This window comes from Ananas comosus, linkage group 8 (assembly GCF_001540865.1).
Source record: "Ananas comosus cultivar F153 linkage group 8, ASM154086v1, whole genome shotgun sequence".
NCBI classification, from domain to species: Eukaryota; Viridiplantae; Streptophyta; class Magnoliopsida; order Poales; family Bromeliaceae; genus Ananas; species Ananas comosus.
Genome location: NC_033628.1, coordinates 4,079,609 through 4,099,294, shown reverse-complemented (window position 1 = coordinate 4,099,294; position 19,686 = coordinate 4,079,609). Strand labels below are relative to the sequence as shown.

Sequence of the window (19,686 nt, the reverse complement as noted above, 5' to 3'; positions counted from 1 at the left end):
ATTCAACAAAGAGATTTGCAATTATACAAGACTTGCACGAGGGCAAGCAACAACGAAAGCGAAAGCTCTATACTAAAACATACAATCATACATGATATTTGATTAAATTTAAACCAAATACAAGTATACTAAAAGCTATTACATCTTTTTCCATTCAACCATAATCTTTATACAACTTAGCTATTCTCCCAAAATACATGATGTTTGCAACTTTACAATTCTCTATTTTCAACAAAAGAAAGTTGAACATGTACAAAAAGGAACGACTAAATGCATAAACTCCGGTGGCTACTAGCTATGGCGCGATACCCTTGTCTCGATCCTCCGCCGCCCCGCTCGTGCTCGGATCTGTAGGATTAGTGGTGTGAGAACTACAATGAAGTTCCCAGTGGGTTCGGCAACCGACCTCGCCGACTTACCCACTAGGTCTATTCAGGCATAAGTATTTCAAAGGAAAGGAAAGTAGTAATCATACTAATGCTAATACTATGCCTGCAAGAAAACTGTCAGTGGATATATAATCAAAGCAATATTAAATATGCATGCATGCTTTTCGATAACGTTACTTTGGCTTTTTACCCAATCTTACCGGTTAACCTTGTAAACCCCAATAACTCACAACCCAAAATCCCTTCCATTCGGAGAGGCTCTAAGCACTACAAGACCCGAAGGACCGTCTTTGGAGACCGCGCTCCCTGTGGTGACAATTCCGGAACGCACCGCTTGAGGGGGAGCTACTACCCTCAAGCCAAGACTCATCATGAGTATCGATCCAATCCTCAACTTGAGAATACATAGCCACTAGTCAAAATGTCGTTGTCATAATAGGTTTCTACCTATTTGTTCATGCCACTTTCTAAATCATTCTTGTCACAATGCCACTAATTGTTAAACCTTGTTTAACGAGTCATGTCTCAATGCCAATCATATCTCTAATGTCAATGTCACATTTATTTACTATTATCTTGGTCCAAGTTTCACATTCATACAAGTTTAGGGTCTCAACATACATGTCCGCTATGGCTCAAATTATTTTTCATGTTCAACTACGTTAGAAGCATATAAATGAAATTAAACCATCATTCACATGTGAACTACCCTAATATGCATGAATGACTCTATATACAAGTATGCTCAACAAAGGTGAAAATAGACATAAAGAGGAATCCGATGATTTCGGCGTGCACCCCCCCACCTTGAATATTGTAGAAGGGTTGTAGTTCGACTCTCGTGATTTTAGGACGCTTCTCCCACGACCTATTGTCACGCCCGGGTACCAGCGGAAGCATATCCGGTACGTGCACAGACCTGCCATATACCTGCAGTATATAAGGCGTCTACAAGAAACAAGTCGATAAGAGTAAAAATTATAAAATAATCCTATCCTGATATCAGAGTGAAATACAGTCCACAATACTCACAACAAGAGAACAGGGAGTATAAAATCCAAAATCTCAACTAAAAGAAAAGTATCACAACTATAGAGTCTGGTTCCAATAGTACATATACATCACGGGTCTACAAAAGTAGATACATTGGCGGTCTCTCTATACCTAGGGACATCACCCTCGGCTGTAGCCCGAGTAGCAAGGTGATCGACTAGCATGCTGCTAGCAATGTCTAGCTAGACGCGACTCCCTTGCCACGATCCCTAGCCTCTCCTGTAGATGGCTCTGTAAAAACAACAATAAAAAGGGCGTGAGAACTATAAACAATAGTTCCCAGTGGGTAAGCCGCCAGCCTCGGCGAATTACACCACTAGGCTCATGATGTACTAAATGAAAGTAAAAGCAATAATTGCATGATATATAAAAATGCCATGCTAACAGGTGAAGAACATGTAATCAACATGGAATCAAAATCTCTGCAGTAATGAATATATCATGAACATAAGCACAAGGATATGAATATCTACTGTAACAGGTAAGCATTCATTACTGTCAAATGCCATTTAGTACTTTCATTTCATCCATATGGGCCTACTCAAGGTAGTCCGGCTTGCGCCGCGCCTAATGGCCCCGTGGTAGTATACACTCCCCACGGCAATCCACTTCGGCACCCAATCCCGCACGGGCGAGCAACTGTCGCGTAGGCCAACTCCAGAGTGCCGGCTTGTAGGGAGCTACTCTCACAAGCATGTGCGAATGAGCACGATGGCTAGCAAGCATATTCCACTGTCCACATGTCTCAATTATCATACTTTCATTTGCAATGTTCTTAGTCTCGATCCTCGATCGGAATTTCAATATAACAACTATTAACAACAACTAGAATCCACTAGTTTAGTAAGCATGCAAGAGTAATGCTAATTTACACCTGGCATTAGAATCTTTTCACTATCATGGCACTCCCAACATAGTCTCAAAGCATGTCATGGTTCTCTACTTTAGAGTCCAAAAGAATGTCATTGTTCTCTACTTTGTACTCAAACAAGTAAAAAGAGAAGGTCATGGTTCTTTAATTTTCATAAGCATAATAACTTGTCTCGTAGTTATTCAACTAAACTAAACAGGAGTATGAATACTTTTGTGCATGAGGATTCTCCACTTCACAGAGATTCTATTTCAATTATATCAACATTATGGCCACAATCACATTACTCACAATCACGCATAACTATACCAACTCTATGGTACATAAAGAACATAGGGGAGCTTCACTTGTTCTGGTTAGGTCAAACCCACCTAGTACTAGGCTCCAACACAGTCCTCAAAAGTCTGAAATTCAGCTCCACAAGACTCCAACCCTGCTGAAAACAAACATCAACACCGCGCTAAAAGGACGACCGAAATGTCCAATTTCGGCCTAATTTGCACTTAGTACAAAGTAACCCCTTAAATCCCTATTTTGGGCTAGTGTAGTACCTCAAGTTAAGCTTTTATAAGGCCCTCCAATGCCAACTGAAGAGGATCCAAGGCTCGATTGCAATCTCGCTGCGAACAACGTCAAAATGGCATCAATATGCTTGTATACGCGTTAAAATAGCCGAAATCTAGTGATTTCAGTTTTCTTACAGAAATTTCAGCTTACCCTTGGTTGGACACCTTCCAAACTAATCTTCCTGGTCACCAAATTAGCCCCAAGTGGTTTGAAAACCTGCTGCAAAGGAACAAGTTCAAACTGCATCAATTCGCTCAATTAATCGCATTAAGCTTCGAATTAGCATCATAATCCACTAATTATCCTCACTAAGCTTAGAACAACCTTTCTCTGAGCTAACGTATGTAATTCACAGTTAAAATAACCTCTCTTTACTGCTGTAATCGACTTCTAGCTCAGCGGGAAGCAACAACACTAAAAGGCGTCAAAATTCAATATTAAACCATAAACTAGCGAGAAATCGAGTCGATTACCACTCTAAAGCTGAGGTTCAGCTTTCCCTGGTAGTAACCTCACAGCAAACACAGCAAAGCTCCTTCTCCCCACGTGCCAAAGATTTTCCTTGAGTCCTCCACTCAGCGAACAACGAGCACGGCGCGAAACGGCGCAAAACGGCGACTTTTATATCGAGGGAGAAAATTCCTAGAGAGAGAAAGTCTTGCCTCGCTCCTCTCTGAGCTTCCAGCACCCTCCAGCAACCTCTGGGTCGAGCTGAAGCCTAAGGGGATAAGTATGGAGGGTGAAAAGACCAAACTAGCCCTGCAGCCATGCAGCTGCAGCTGCTGCTGCTTGCTGTACCGGTACAGCATTAAGCTTGTACCGGTACACCAATGCAGAAAATGCAAATTTCGCACTTGCAATGCACATTCTCACTTCTAGCTTTCCAAACATCCTCTAGCTTGCTCAAAAACTTGTCCAAACCTTATTAGAACATGTGGGATAGTTCCACATCTCATGCCACACTCGAACTCCGCAATTTGCAGAAGTTCAGTGTATTACACCTATACCCAAAATAGTACCATATTAGGCCCTATAAACAAGATCTCTTACTTAGACTTTTCGTAACGTCAAACGGAGTTGTCCCATGCATCGGGAATACGTATCCCTAATTAGGTTTCCAAGAGGTCAATTTACCTCGAAAACAACCGGAGGCAAAAGCCCAAAATCCATGCCCTAACAATGCCATAATGGGATTTTTTCTAGATTGATCTCATCTCTAAGCAAAAGCTAGCTTAGAATTAATTAGGAAGCATTCTAATACCATTTCCGAGCCTTTCCAAACATCCCTAGGGCATCTACTATGAACCCTAGTTAACCACCATTAGAGCACACGAAGTTCTTATGGGTTTCATGATGTTCATGGCCCTAAAGGGTTTATAAAGCCTCTAAGAAGCTCAAAACTCCAAAACCTAAGGTTTAAAACCAAACCCTAGATGGGCTTTACACTAAAACTTACCTTAGCCCAAGCTCCTCCCAAGATCTTTCTTGTTTGAGAGCTCTCCTCCCAAGATCGTTCTTGTTGTAGAGCTCCAAGATCCTCCAAAGCCACCAAAATTTCACTCCAAGGCTTCTTCTCCACCTTCTCCTTGCTCTAGGGTGTGCTTTCCAGAGAGACAAAGAGAGGAATGAGAGAGGGAGAGAGTTGGGGAGTTGGCTGTGAAGGAGAGGGGTGTTAGGGTATATTACATGTTGTAACATTTGCAACTAAGCCCCCCAAAAACGTCTAATTTACAGCAGACCTCAATGTTGCTGCCAGACCAAACTGTACCGGTTCATGGGATTTTGTACCGGTACAACTTTGCGTAGAGGCCAAACCCGAGAGCAACTCTCTCGGTTACGCGGGATTTGTACCGGTACATTTTCAAAGTGTACCGGTACACTTCCAATTTTTCTCAAACCCGAGGGCTTACTCTTCTCGGGTTGCAGGGCTGTACCGGTGACAACTCGCTGGTTGTACCGGTACACTTTGCCCAGAATGCTGATTTTGAGCCATTTTCGATTCTATTTCGCGCTGATCGATGCTATAACCTTTCTAACACCTCTTAAACTCATTTTTAACCCTTCCAACCTAGTTTGAATGCAAAATGGAACTTGTCCAACTATTTCTCTCGACAACTTTAACCAATTTGGATAAAGTTCGATAATTTCTTCCGGGTTTCAATATGTTACATTCTCCTTCCCTTAAAATTAGTTTCGTCCGCGAAACTAACTTAATTGCAATCTAAACTCATACCTCATTCCAGCTCTTCGAAGAGATGATGATGACGCTCTCTCATCACGTCCTCAAGTTCCCACGTATCTTCCCGATCGTCGTGGTTGCTCCAATGAACTTTAACATACGAAATTTTCCGGTTCCATAGTTTTCTCACTTCTCTATCGACGATGAATGCTGGGAACTCCTCGTAGGTCATATCCTCTTGAAGCTCAATCGGTATATACGAGAGAATATACTCCGGATCATGGATATACTTGTGGAGATTGGATACATGAAATACGTCGTACACCCCCGCAAGCCTTGGTAGTAATGCTACTTTATAAGCCACCGCACCAATCCTTTCCAAGATCTCAAAGGGTCCGACAAATCGGGGACTTAGCTTCCCCCGGACACCGAATCTCTTAACACCGCGCATCGGCGATACCTTTAGAAACACGCGGTCTCCAACCGCAAACTCGATGTCTTTCGTTCGCTTGTCGGCATAACTTTTGTGCCTTGATTGCTCCGTCGCTAATCTTTGTCGGGCAAGGCGAACTTTCTCCTCCGCCTCCCGAACTACATTCGGGCCGAGAGCAATTCTCTCGCCCACATCGCTCTAATGAATCGGCGAGCGACATTTCCTTCCATAAAGGGCCTCGAATGGCGCCATCGCTATACTTTTTTGATAGTTATTGTTGTATGCGAATTCCGCCATTGGTAAGTGACCATGCCATCTGCCCTTGTAGTCAAGTACACACGCTTGAAGCATGTCCTCAAGTATTTGAATCGTCCTCTCCGATTGACCGTCACTTTGAGGATGAAATGCCGTACTAAAGTTGAGCCGTGTGCCTAAAGCATCTTGCAAGCTCCTCCAAAAATGAGATGTGAACCGCGGGTCCCGATCCGATACAACAGATGCCGGAACCCATGAAGTCTCACAATCTCGTCTAGATAAAGTTGAGCTAACTTTTCTCCCGACCAAGTAGTGTAAATCCGCAAAAAGTGTGCCAATTTTGTCAACCGGTCCACCACTACCCAAATCGCGTCATGTCCGCCTTGAGATCTAGGCAAACCCGTTATAAAGTCCATAGCGATATTTTTCCATTTCCAAACGGGTATAGGTAGACATTGCAACTTTTCCGCTGGAAATTGACACTCCGCCTTTACTTGTTGGCACGTGAGACATTGTGCCACGAACTCCCCTATGTCCTTTTTCATGCCCGGCCACCAATAATGCAGTTTCAAGTCTTGATACATTTTGGTGCCGCCCGGGTGAATGCTATAGGGAGATTGATGCGCTTCTTGCATAATTGCCCTCCGAAGATCATCGTCTTGGGCACAAACCAACGATTCCGATATCGTAGTGCACCGTCGGTCCCAATGCCAAAATCACCGGCACTACCGCTGTCACGCCCCGAGCCCGCCTCTTTGGTCGGTTTCGGTACGCCAACAGACCGCCGAACGGACAGGGTTTCCCCTGTACCGCGGACAGAGTCTCCCCTGTACATTCAAGACGTCGCAATCAATATAATGTACGAAGTTCCAACCAGGAACACATTTCAACCAAGGATTGCATAAGGAAGTATCAAAAACATAAATCTACTTGCTATTACAAGCATTCATCTCACATATTACGTTTTTACATTCTTGGATTACATCATATTTGATTCTTTGATTCTTACTTCCAAATATAATTTAGTTTTAACATAGTTATTACAACATTGTTCTTACAATTATCATACTCTTGGTTCTTTGCATTTTATACCCGATAATACTCTTGGTTCTTTGCATTTTATACCCCTAAGAAATCGACTCAGGGTGCTGCTATCTGGTCTCAGTGGTAGGGCGCTAACTACGGAGCTACGCTCTTGCCTCGCGCCGCCGCGCCGCTCACGTGTGAACCTGTAACACCCCAAAACATCGTGGGGTGAGAACCAACTCCATGGTTCCCAGTGGGTACGGCCACCCAAGGGAAGAGCTCGACCATTAGGTCCAAAGGAGGCAAGCAACATGTTAGTCCAATAGATAGATATGAAATCATGCAGCTAATATTGCCATGCTTTTGCCTCACAACATGCAATATGTAAACTATGCAACTCATATAAGTAGATTTATTGCTTCTACTCTTTATTCTTATCCATTCTTTACTTTTAGTCATTCTTTACCTTACTAGCTATTCTTTAGCATTTGCCTTTCTTTATTCTTTATTACTTGCCATTCCTTAGCATTAGCCTTTTCTTATTCCTTATTCTTTATTCTTTATTCTTTATGCTTTACCAAGGGTACTCACACCTTAGTAATATTATACACATTAGCCTTTCTTTCCTAAGGTTACTTTACCTTAGCCAACTACGCCATTCGACTTGGTCTTGACTCAATCAACTGCGGATAGTTCGCGCTCTGTCCGGCTCGAGGTGAAGGAACTCTCACATGCACCTCAGCCTTCAATCACAAACCACATCGCCCAACGGGTCGCCCAGAGCTGCGTACACCCGTGGTCAGGGATCCCCCGGTGGGAGAGGAACATGCCGCATACACCCGCAGCCGAGATCCCCGATAGGGAGAGGAACATGCCACATGCACCCTAGCGCTCATTGTTCTTGCTCATTAACAAGCCTCGAAGTTCTTCCGGTGGGAGAGGAACACGCCACATGCACCCGCGGCCAAGAACTATCGAGCTTGTATGCTGCACTAGCAGCCGCTGCACTAGCAGCAGGGATTCCGGAATCCACTTTACATTACTCAAGGGTTGGTCTCACCCTATGTTATCGACCTATCTAGGTCCAAGCCTTTACTCAACCTAAGTTAATACATTAGGTTCAATGTCATTATCTTCTTAGCCTAGGTTCATTAACTCTAGGTTCAATATTCTTAATCACCTAGGTTCATTTGACTCTAGGTTCAATGCCACTCATGTTCTTGTTTTCCTAGTTGTCCACACCTAGGAATCATACTTGACATGCCACTCGTGAATAACCTATGTTCAATGACACTAGGTTCATTATTACTCTTGTTTAACCTATGTCCTTGACACTAGGTTCAATGCCACTCGATCTATAGGTGCATTTATGTCCACTTACACATATTCTTTACTTAACATTCTTATCTTATCATTATGCATTGTCACTAGCATGTTTTCTACTTTACGTTAACATGCAATGCCACTTATTTCATGCCTTTAGCTAACATCATTCAATGCATTTTCTTAGCATTCTTATATTGTCATTATGCATAATCTAGCTCATTCGTCTAGTTCATATGTTTATTTAACATACATCTCATACATGCCTTTAACATTTAACTCATACTTCATCTAACATTTCTACAACATGTCACAAGCATTAACTTAATGTTCTTACATTATGTCAATATGCATTCCTTTGGCATTTCATATTATGACAACATGCATTCCTTAGCATACATCTTATATGATCATTACTTGGCACATATCACATGCATTACTGAACATCTATCACATACACTCACATTTAGCATTCTTACTTAGCATTTTTATCATGCATTGTTACTTAGCATTTTTACTATCACCATGCATCAGTAGTGAAATACACTATACTTTGGCATGAAGGCGACCTAGTCGCTTCGGTAAGCACAACCCACCTCTTAACGCGTTCCGTTTGCTTGTCGTCACTTGCAATCGGCCTCCCGCGGCACCCGTGACCCGATTTGGCCCGAACTCTTGTGCGACCACCCGAACAGCCACCAATTCGCGATCCGTCTGTTCGGGAGTTTATTCCCCGACACCACGATGCTCCCGATCCATTTTCATAATTTTTGGAGGCTTATCCCGCGTGCTGCGGCTATCTGTACCAAAACAGACTATTTCGTCAATAACTTCGCGTACACTAGTCGGATTGTCGAAACGAGTGCACCAACGCGTTCGTTATAACCCCAATTAGGTTTGTATAGGGTCAATTTAGATCAAACACAAACATTTACAAAAACTCCATTTTTGGAGCCCTAGATGCAATTATAGCAAAATACTCCAATTCATCTCATGAATCAAGCATAAACCATCTATTTAGCATCAATGGGTTCCACTAAATCCATTCTTAGAGCATATAACCATAGCCATGAAGATCTACCATTAAAGGGCAAAGAGCTTACCTCTATGTGTTAGCTCCAAGCAAAGGAAGAAGAAGATAAAGAAGGTGATGGAGCTTCTCTTGATCTTCTTTTCCTTCTTCTCCTTCTCTTCCTTCTCTTCTTCCTCTTCTTCCCTTTCTTCTATTTCGTTTAGAAAGAGAGAGGGATAGTTTTGGGTTGCAACGTAAGGGAGAGGGAGAGGAAATAAGCCTCCAACACTCTCTATACACCTTGCACAATTGCACAAAGGTCCCTCAACAATATAAGTCACACACAGCCCAAACTGGGCCATTTTCGGGCTCAGGGACCGGTCCTTGGACTTGAGGGACCGGTCCCCGTAGGGTTCAGAATTCCAGCATTTAGGACTTAGCCAAATTTTTAGCTTTTTCACCGTTTTCACTCCGTTTTCGCTCGTTTTCACTCGTTGGACATCCGATTCGTTTCAAATTGAACCGAGACTCTCCAAACATGTTTTTGAGCGTATTTTCATCATCTTTTCATCCACGCTAATGCTGGATTTAGTCCATGGTCCAACATAGCCTTTCGGGTCCCGTTTTCGCGCCCTATGCTCACCGAAGCAACCGAATGCTCCCGAACTTCGCCAGAATGATTCCAACGGCTTTCTAAGCTAACATACATCGTAACTTCATGAATTAGAAGTTCGGTATATTACAACCGCTCTCAACTTTACCCCGCACCTTTTGGAGAAATGAATCGAAAACTTGGAGTTCTTTAATCCTCTCTAACAAGGTCGGTTGTACAATCAACGTGGCAAGTGTTGCCGGCACTCCCAGCGCCACAATTTCAAGTCCAAACCATTGCATCTCCTTTTGCAAAGCCGGTTGGGGTGTAATTGCCGTCGCCAAATTTTTCGCCGACTTTCTACTTAGAGCATCGGCCACCACATTTACTTTTCCGGGGTGGTAGAGAATCGTGACGTCATAATTTTTAGCAAATCCAACCACTGTCGCTGTCCGCGAACAAGTATTTGAGACTCTTATGATCGGTGTAGATTTCACAATGCTCACCATACAAGTAATGCCTCCATAATTTTAGCTCGAAAATAACCGCCGCTAGCTTGAGGTCGTGAGTCGGGAGGTTCTTCTCATAGCTCTTTAATTGGCGCGAAGTATAAACTATAACTCGGTCATTTTGCATCAAAACACACCCGAGACCGATATACGAAGCATCACTGTACACAACATAGCTCTTCCCCGGCGTCGGCAAAGTAAGCACCGGGGTCGATGTCAATCTTTTCTTTAACTCATCGAAGCTCAGCTCACATTCGGCGCTCCAAATGTACTTCACCTTTTTGTGTGTAAGGTACGTTAGTGGAGTAGTTATCTTAACAAACCCCTCCACGAACCGCCGGTAGTAGCCCGCAAGTCCAAGGAAGTTACGAATTTCCGTTACACTTGTCGGGCGAGGCTAATCTTTAATAGCCTCAACTTTCTTTGGATCTACCGAGATGCCATCACCGGATATAACGTGACCCAAGAAAGTAACCTCCGAAAGCCAAAATTCATATTTCTTTAATTTTGCATATAGCTTCTTTTTTCGGAGTGTCTCCAACACGATCCTCAAATACTCCTCGTGTTCTTCCTCAGTCCGAGAATATATCAATACGTCGTCAATGAATATCACGACGCACCGGTCCAATAGCGGACGGAAGACTCAATTCATCAAGTCCATAAAGGCCGCCGGGGCATTAGTAAGCCCGAATGGCATGACTGTGAACTCATAGTTGCCATACCGCGTACGGTACGCCGTTTTGTGCACATCCTTGGGCCGTATCTTCAACTAATGATACCCCGATTGAAGATTAATTTTTGAATATACCCTTGATCCTTGCAACTGATCGAACAAATCGTCAATCCTCGGCAACGGGTATTTGTTCTTGATCGTCACTTTGTTTAACTCGCGATAATCAACGCAAAGTCAAAGCGTGCCATCCTTTTTCTTTACAAATAGCACCGGAGCTCCCCACGGAGACACGCTCGGCCGCACAAATCCTTTATCGAGCAAGTCTTGCAACTGTGCCTTTAGCTTCTTTAGCTCCACCGGTGCCATTCTATACGGAGCCTTCGAAATTGGCGCCGCCCCGGAAATTAAGTCAATGACAAACTCAACTTCCCGGTCCGGTGGCAATTCCGGTAACTCCGTCGGAAACACATCCGGATACTCGCATGCCACCCGAATATCACCCAAATCCGGGTGCTCCTTTCGAGTGTCTACGATGGTTGCCAAATAGGCCTTACAACCACCTTAATCATTTTCCTCGCCCTCACCGCCGATATGGTCGCTGCGAAGCGCCTACTTTTACATGCCTGATATACTAATTCTTCTTGATTAGATTCACGGAATGTGATCACCTTACTTTCACAATCTATGACCGCGTAATACTTGGAGAGCCAATTGATCCCCAAGATTACAGCGAAACCCCACATCTGCTTTAACACCAATAGGTCGATCAGCATGATCCAATCACCTATCTGTACTGGACAATCCAAACACTCGTCATAAACACGAAACGAATGCTCCGGTGTATTCACCCACCAATAGTCCTCATTATGCGTGACCTTTATGTTATGAGCTTGTGCAAATGATGCCACTATGCATGAATGCGATGCACCTGTGTCAAACAATGCTCTAACTCTAGTGCCTCTCATAAGGATAATACCTGCCACCACGTCGTCAGGGACTGGAATCGGCTGCTCCTCCACTTGAGTGGCAAAAGCCTGCCCACTAGGTGCTCGAGAAGCCTCCGGCTGACGAGGCGCCGAAGAACGTCCAACAGATACAGTGGGTGGCAGTCCCGCCAGCTGTCGCGGAGTATACTGGACTGAAGCTAACGACGGAGCTGGGGATGCGTCGCCCTGGCACTCTCGGCCTATGTGGCCCGCCTGGCCGCATCGAAAACACCGCCCCTCCCGTTGAGGGCAAATAGTAACCCGGTGGTCTCCGCCACATATCACGCACGGGTAGGTAGTCTGGCTTTGCGTCTGACTCCTGCCTCCCCGCCACTGTGATCGCTGAGGTCGAGGGGGTCGCTTAGAACTCGACTGCCCGGCGGATCCACTAGATGCTCGCTTCTTGGACTTATCCCTTCCCTTGTCCTTCTCAAATGCCTCGCGCTCCTCCCGCGCAATAGTATTGCCGCGCTCCACCTAAAGCGCGCAGTCAAGTACCTCCTCGTAGGTCTTCAAGCGGAACGCATGAATAACCTTGAATATTTCGGGTCGCAACCCGCGCTCAAAAGCCTCCGCCCGGTCCCTATCGCCGTGAACCAAGCTCGGCACGCAGTTGACTAGGTGCGTGAACTCCCTCTCGTACTCCCGCACCGTTCGGCTCCCTTGCCTTAGTTTTCGAAAATCCTCCTTGATTTTCCGCTTGTCACTCTCGGGAAAATATTCCATTAGCAGCATCTCCCGAAATCCCTCCCAAGTAACGGAAGCGGGTTCCAATGAGTGATTCTTTTTCGCTTGAGTCCACCACAATCGAGCCGACCCATCGAAACAGTGAGCCGCAAGGTGAACTTTATCCTTCTCGAGAGTGTAGATGTCCTCGAATAACGCTTCCATCGTGGCCAACCACGACTCCACCAACCATGGATCCTTCACATCGCCGTTGAAGGTCGGAGGGTTGAATCATTTGAAGGCCGTCAGCGCCGCCGACGATTGCTCCTGCTCGGCCTCAAGTACATCAGGAATAGGAGTCGATGAACCCAATGCCGTCGGAGGAATAGCCGTCACCGGTGCCACTGCCACCGCAGGAGGTGGTGCTACAGGAGCAACAGGTGCGGGCGGATCCCTCGACACAGATGCCGCCGCCGCCACCTGTCGCGCCACCAACTCGTGGAGCTGTCCAATTTGCTCCCCCTGTTGCCGCATAGCCCCGGCCAAAGCCGCTACTTAATTGTGCCCGCAGCTCGCGCACTTCATCCGATCCCGATTTCTCGGGCACCTCATCAGGCAATGCCGGAGCGGATCTACGCATGTAGCGTCTCGAGGACATTTGTTCATGAAATGTAACACACATATTAGTACTCAACACACGTGACTCTCACATGTTCCAATCAACTACCCAATTAAGCGAAACCAATCAAGTGTAATTATTTCCAACACTTGGCATTATGTGGTCGGCCGCCCAACACAATCCCCTTAAGTAGAAAACAAATAACCACTTGAATCCATCTCTAATTCCTTTTAGAGAAGTACCAATGTCAACCCAATCAATTAGCTTCCGCAATAATCCAAGTTCACGTTAAATGTTTCCTAAGTCCCTAAGGTTTCTAATCCTAAGGTTCCTAAGTCCATCCCAGACTTTTTGCTTTCACCATTCGCTCTGATACCATTATATATGTCACGCCCCGATCCCCGCCAATTTTGTCGGATTCGACCACGTCAACAGATGCCGAATGGACGGAGCCTCCCTTGTCCGTCCAAGGCTCTAGCAACAAGTATAATAAAACAATTCAACAAAGAGTTTTGCAATTATACAAGGCTTGCACGAGGGCAAGCAACAACGGAAGCGAAAGCTCTATACTAAAACATACAACCATACATGATATTTGATTAAATTTAAACCAAATACAAGTATACTAAAAGCTATTACATCTTTTTCCATTCAACCATAATCTTTATACAACTTAGCCATTCTCCCAAAATACATGATGTTTGCAACTTTACAATTCTCTATTTTCAACAAAAGAAAGTTAAACATGTACAAAAAGGAATGACTAAATGCATAAACTCCGGTGGCCACTAGCTATGGCGCGATACCCTTGCCTCGATCCTCCACCGCCCCACTCGCGCTCGAATCTGTAAGGTTAGTGGTGTGAGAACTACAACGAAGTTTTCAGTGGGTTCGGCAACCGACCTCGCCGACTTACCCACTAGGTCTATTCAGGCATAAGTATTTCAAAGGAAAGGAAAGTAGTAACCATACTAATGCTAATACTATGTCTGCAAGAAAACTGTCAGTGGATATATAATCAAAGCGATATTAAATATCCATGCATGCTTTTCGATAACTTTACTTTGGCTTTTTACCCAATCTTACCGGTTAACCTTGTTAACCCCAATAACTCACAACCCAAAATTCCTTTCATTCGGGGAGGCTCTAAGCACTACAAGATCCGAGGGACCGTCTTTGGGGACCGCGCTCCCCGTGGTGACAATTCCGGAACGCATCGCTTGAGGGGGAGCTACCACCCTCAAGCCAAAACTCATCGTGAGTATCGATCCAATCCTTAACTTGAGGATACATAGCCACTAGTCACAATGCCGTTGTCATAATAGATGTCATTCTTGTCACAATGCCACTAATTGTTAAACCTTGTTTAATTAACGAGTCATGTCTCGATGCCAATCACGTCTCTAATGTTAATGCCACCTTTATTTACTATTATCTTGGTCCAAGTCTCACATTCATACAAGTTAAGGGTCTCAACATACATGTCCGCTATGGCTCAAATCATTTTTCATGTTCAATTACGTTAGAAGCATATAAATGAAATTAAACCATCATTCACATGTGAACTACCCTAATATGCATGAATGACTCTATATACAAGTATGCTCAACAAAGGTGAAAATAGACATAAAGGAAAATCCGATGATTTCGGCGTGCACCCCCCCACCTTGAATATTATAGAAGGGTTGTAGTTCAACTCTCGTGATTTTAGGACGCTTCTCCCGTGACCTATACCCAAAATAGTGCCGAATTAGGCCCTATAAATAAGATCTCTTACTTAGACTTTTCGTAACGTCAAACGGAGTTGTCCCACGCGTCGGAAATACGTACCCCTAATTAGGTTTCCAAGAGGTCAATTTACCTCGGAAACAACCAAAGGCAAAAGCCCTAAAATCCATGCCCTAACAATGCCATAATGGAATTTTTTCTAGATTGATCTCATCTCTAAGCAAAAGCTAGCTTAGAATCAACTAGGAAGCATTCTAATACCATTTCCAAGCCTTTCCAAACATCCCTAGGGCATCTACTATGAACGCTAGTTAACCACCATTAGAGCACATGAAGCTCTCATGGGTTTCATGGTGTTCATGGCCCTAAAGGGTTTATAAAGCCTCTAAGAAGCTCAAAACTCCAAAACCTAGGGTTTAAAACCAAACCCTAGATGGGCTTTACACTAAAACTTACCTTAGACTAAGCTCCTCCCAAGATCCTTCTTGTTGGAGAGCTCCAAGGTCCTCCAACGCCACCAAAATTCCACTCCAAGACTTCTTCTCCACCTTCTCCTTGCTCTAGAGTGTGCTTTCTAGAGAGAGAAAGAGAGGAATGAGAGAGAGAGAGAGTTGGGGTGTTGGCTGTGAAGGAGAGGGGTGTTAGGGTATATTACATGTTGTAACATTTGCAACTAAGCCCCCCCAAAACGTCTAATTTACAGCAGACCTCAATATTGCTGCCAGACCAAAGTGTACCAGTACACGGGATTTTGTACCGGTACAACTCTGCGCAGAGGCCAAACCCGAGAGCAACTCTCACGGTTACGCGGGATTTGTACCAGTACACTTTCAAAGTGTACCGGTACACTTCCAATTTTTTTCAAACCCGAGAGCTTACTCTTCTCGGGTTGCAGGGTTGTACCGGTGATAACTCGCTGGTTATATCGGTACACTTTGCCCAGAATGCTGATTTTGCGCCGTTTTCGATTCTATTTCGCGCCGATCGATGCTAAAACCTTTCTAACACCTCTTAAACTCATTTTTATCCCTTCCAACCTAGTTGGAATGCTAAATGGAAGTTGTCCAACTATTTCTCTCGACAACTTTAACCAATTTGGATAAAGTTCGATAATTTCTTCCGGGTTTCAATATGTTACAGCAAGTGGCAAAGGGCTTGGTTGTTGGTACCCGAGACCTAAGTTCGAATCCTAGTTGATTCACATTTCTAGCTAAGTTAATTTCTAAATAAAATAAACGAAGCGGGTAGCGTGCTACCTATCTCTCAAAAAAAAAAAAAACAACTGTGTTGGTGACATGTCTTACAAAATGATCCTGTAAAGCTTTAATTCACTAAATAATAATAATAATAATAAACTTCTTCTCTCTTTTCACATATAAAAGTAAAGTATAAGAATTGAAGAATACTCCAGTCCTATTTTTTATTTTTATTTTTTTTCAAGTATGAGAATAGAAATGTTAGGTTTTAATGTGTTTTAGACATTTTGGTGAGAATGGGTGTTTAACAAGCAAGTTTGCTTGAGAAAAGAACTATTTGACAAGATTTAGAGGATCTAGTTGCCAAAATGAAAATTTGGTGGCTTTATTTACGGAAGCTCCGAACTTTAGGGGGGTGTTTGTATACTTGTTTTTTCTTAAATTAATACTTTATAGGTCTAGAGGAAACTTGCCCACAGAGCAACCTGAATTGGAGACTTTTTAATCAGTTTGGTTTAACTATCACCAAATAGATGCACTTCGTATAATTCTACTTCTATACACATGCATGCCTTGTGTGATTTCCTATATACATACATACAATGTAATATTATGTAAAATCTTGATGCGAAAAAAAAACTTATTTTCCAATTTATACCGTAAACTTTGATTTTAGTTATGATTTCTCAACATATTCCATTGAACCAGATTTACAGGGTTCAATTTTTATATATGCTTTATATATGTCACTAATCATGATCCATCCATTATCTTTTGGTCTCTTGTGAGATATGCCTTGAAATTTGGTTATTGACTTTGATTTTGGGTCCCCAATTCGCCAACAATTTCGTGGTGCGACAAAATTTTTTTTGAATAAATGAATTATGAAGGAAAAATGGATGTGTAATGTAGTATTTGTAATCTCCAGAACATTGTAGTTTCTTTTTCATAGTGAAGTTCTCTCTTCCTCCACCCATTGTTTTTTCTCCGCAAAGGTTTTTCTACATAAATCTTTGTATTCCACTTTATTTTCTGTTTGTGGTTTGTCTACTTTATGTTCGTCGTTTTCATTTCTGTTTGTCCACTTGTCGTAACAAACTGGTATCAGAGCCATTGGTTCACCGTGCATGCTGGATTATATAAAGCCATGTTTTGAGTCGATATGCAGAGTTTGACTTTGATTGGATCTAATCTTGTTCCAAAAGATTAGAAATAGTCTAGAATCACTATAAAGAGTATTCCTAAAAAGATATTGACGACTACATGTGAATCAGATTTGGATGGAAAGCAAAAATTATTTCCTAGTAGAATTAGGATTTTAGGGTTATATAAACCCTTATAATTAATCTTTTAGATTATGAGCTTCATTGTAAATACCGTAATTGACAGAAAATGTGGAGAGCTCCTGTCACGCCCCGCAACCGCCAATTTGGTCGGTTGGGACACATCGAACAGACGTCGAACGGATAGCACCTCTCCTGTCCGCCCAAGGGTAAACAACAAGATCATGTACAATAAGTTGCCTAGAAAAACTTAAACAACATACATGATTCAAGCGAGTAGTTATTCTAGCAAACAAGAGAGCGAAAGAGAGTTCTAGCTATTACATTTGACATTCAACATTTACATCATATTTACATTTTCATCTCAAAAAATGCATACATGAAGTTTACATAATCATCTCACATTTCAGTGTTTCCCGTACATTCGGCCTATTCAGCCAAACCAATTCTATAGTAAGAGGTTCTGAACTCGGCTGATCTGATCCCTCATTAGCCGAATCACTTGATCCAGTCGAATGGCGCAAACTTCGAGGGTCATTAATCGTAGCCGCTTCGCATCCCGACACATTTTCCGAGGAAGATCTTTGACCAGGTCAAAGAGAGGCGAATTCGGCTCATAACAGGGGGGGAAACAAATTGTGGGTTGTTTGAGAGTCCAAATGCAATTGTGTACCCTTTATAAAAGACTCAAAGGAATTAGGTTTTGCTCTTTTCTATTCTCCATCTCCTCTCCTCATAAGAAATCCTAATTTCTTCACTCTCCCTCTTACTTTCCCTCACTTCCTCCTTCTCCCTCATGGCAACCTCTTTGGAGATTGAGTTATTTGGAGTTGACAAGAAGATCTTAGACCTTGGAGCACCATTGTTGGGTTAGCTTTAAGATTTTGGTAAGTTGTAGGTTATGTTGGTTTTCAATAGGAAGTTTAAGGAGATTTTAAGATTTTTCATATTTTCTAACCCCCACGAGTGATCAAAATGAGATGACAATGAGGTTTCATGGGTCAAGTTGGAATTTGAGGGCTTTTCTCTTACAATTATTATCCATGTTTCATTTAGAAAGTATGTAGCTAAACCTGAACATAAATATAATGACATGTGGACTAGTAGTAGCTATAGTATTTTTATCTGCCGGAACGACATTCATGGTAGATTTTTTATATGATAGTTGCTTTCTTAACTGATACTATTGTTGTTGATTATAGAGTATGATGACATAATGCTTTTCTCCTCTATCACTTCTACGATGGTCTGATCAACAGCATGGTAGAGTAAGCTTTTTCGAAAGAGTAGCCTAGGACAAGCAAGTTAAGGCCCAGTGTGGGATTGCAAAGTTAAGGCCCATGACAAAAAAAGTTAGGGTTTCATCCTGAATTTAGGTCATGAGTTAGCAATCATACACATCAAATTGATGCCTAATCTACCCTATATGTATTACATATGAAAGAGCCTTCTTTATTTCAGCAGTTGAGCTTATGATTTTTTTGATATATGCACGACTGTAACTTTTATTCCAACATGCTTTGCTCTTATTTTTGTTTTAATTGACCAATGAGTGTAGCTTGCCCATTGGTAGTTTGTTATACCCTCTGAAAACTTTTATAAGTTTCGGAAGGGGTGGAGCGTGGCATAGAGTGGCGTTGTGTGCTACCTAGCAGTCTAACGTAGTGTCATTTTGGTTTTAATTTTGGAAAAGAAATATTGCAACTAATAGTTTGCATATTTTTGTAATGTAGTCGAGCCTTTTGTAAACATTATGATGATTTCCAAAAAAAAATGTATTCCTTGGTATTGTTTTCTCAAATATCACATACATATGATAGGTGCTACGTACTTTGATGCTGTGCATGTATAGGAAAATCACTATCAGTGTGGCGGGTCTGCTCACGTGCCTAGTTGGGCTTTTGCGTTAGGGCATGACATGTTTGCATCCAAGTTTAGTATATCGATGAATATATACTTGCAATATCTTAACATAGAATTTAAATTTATTTTTAATTCTTGACATATATCTCACCTTGAAGCAATCCTTTTATTTTTGACTAAAAGGTGGAATGTTGCCTATATTATTCATTGAAAAGATGAAATTACCTCAGTTAACAAAGCTAAAAAAAAGGAGAGAAAAAAAAAGAGAACCAAACTAGACGTACATAGTATTGAAAGAAAGATGAAGAGTCCTATTATACTGACACAGGATCACTGTCTAACAAAATAGCAATGGTCTAAATTCTCAATCCTCAGAATGGCTCAATGCTCTTTTTTTGGTCGTATTCTTATTCAATAAATAGATGAATATACGGTGATTATTGGTTGATTTCTCTCATTTCAC

At 42.6% G+C, this 19,686-nt stretch overlaps 2 long non-coding RNA genes across 2 annotated transcripts in view; one reads left to right on the top strand and one right to left on the bottom strand.

Moving 5' to 3' along the window:
* The window catches only part of LOC109713999, a 52,978-nt gene that overhangs the window by 12,791 nt on the left and 20,501 nt on the right, over positions 1 to 19,686 (top strand). The window lies entirely within an intron of this gene.
* LOC109714000 lies at positions 2,364 to 3,392 on the bottom strand. Its single transcript, XR_002217233.1, has 4 exons — positions 3,354 to 3,392; positions 3,031 to 3,096; positions 2,865 to 2,933; positions 2,364 to 2,746 (listed from the first exon to the last, which is right to left on the bottom strand). It is a non-coding gene; the product is annotated as an uncharacterized LOC109714000 (long non-coding RNA).